This window comes from Macrotis lagotis, chromosome 2 (genome assembly GCF_037893015.1).
Source record: "Macrotis lagotis isolate mMagLag1 chromosome 2, bilby.v1.9.chrom.fasta, whole genome shotgun sequence".
NCBI lineage: Eukaryota > Metazoa > Chordata > Mammalia > Peramelemorphia > Peramelidae > Macrotis > Macrotis lagotis.
Window position 1 is genome coordinate 327,605,798 of NC_133659.1, and position 1,326 is coordinate 327,607,123.

Here is a 1,326-nt window from a genome sequence, read left to right on the forward strand (position 1 = left end):
TGTACAGTTCTAACATAGATACTGAGTTGGGAAGAAATACAATTCCTCTCTGAGAGGAAGTTTTTGACATTAGCAGGGACTCAAAGATTGTCCTCTTTTGCTCTGTCATGTCAAGGGGAGGAAAAGTGTACCCTACATTTTGCATATACCAAAGTTCCAAGTAAATCTTCTTCCTAGAGTCATGAGAAAAGGAAAGAATGATAGTAAATGTCTATTTTCTCCCTCTCTCATTCATTCCTTTAAAAAAAAAATCAAAGGGGATGCTGTATTACATTTAGACTTAAAAAGATCTGGGGTCAGTGTGGCTAGGTTGCACAGTGGATAGAGCACCAGCCCTGGAGTCAGGAGGACCTGAGTTCAAATCCAGCCTCAAACACTTAATGACTTAGCTTTGTGACCTTGGGCAAGCCCACTGCCTTGCAAAAACTAAAAAAAAAAATCTGGGGTCAAATCTTGGTTCTGCCATCTGACCAATCATTAATCCCTGTAAACTCACTAAAATTCAGTTTCTTAAATATGGTTTAAGCATACTTTCTCCAGAAAGGGGCATAGGGCATAGAGTTTCAGAATCAAAGAGACACAGATTCAAATTCTTATTTGGACATGTATTAATTGTATGATGCTGAGAAATTTAACTTCTCAATACCCAAGGTAATTCTGTACAACTCTGTAAGTCGTGGTACAGGTATACATTTGCATAGGTAGAGGTCTTTTCCTCACTGGAATTCCCTATCCAAAAGAAGCCACAAGTCCAGACCAAAACAAAAAAAAATCACAACTTTGCCTACCTAGCAAAGGTATTATCAGGAAACTGTAAATTATTAAATTCTAGGTAAAAGTAAGTTAAAAAAACTGTTATTGATGTCTTGTGTTTGTATTACCTATATTTCCCAATGTCTCTCCTTCCCAGACTGCCAAAGAGATCCATAATACAAAAAAAGATAAAAAGAACTGCTTTATTATAAAGAATTTTAAAGAGTGAGGGTAATGTTCAACAAACCAACCAACACATCCAAAAATGTTCCACGTCCATATTTCTCTATCTCTATCAAGAAAGGGTGTGGTGGTGGGTGCCTTTTCATCTATTTTCTTTGGAGGAGCTATTTTTTTCAATATAGCCTCTCCAATGCACATAGGACTATGGAAAGATAGAAAGACAAAGAAGAAACATTCCCTGACTGAATAGCACCTTTAATAGAGAATCATGGGATTTTGTTCCCAGATAAATATTTAAGTAAGTCAAGAACTGAGGAGAGTGCAAAGCACTCTGGCCTCTTACGGGAATGAGATCACATCCATTTTGGGGAGGCAAGGAGCAAAATCTGA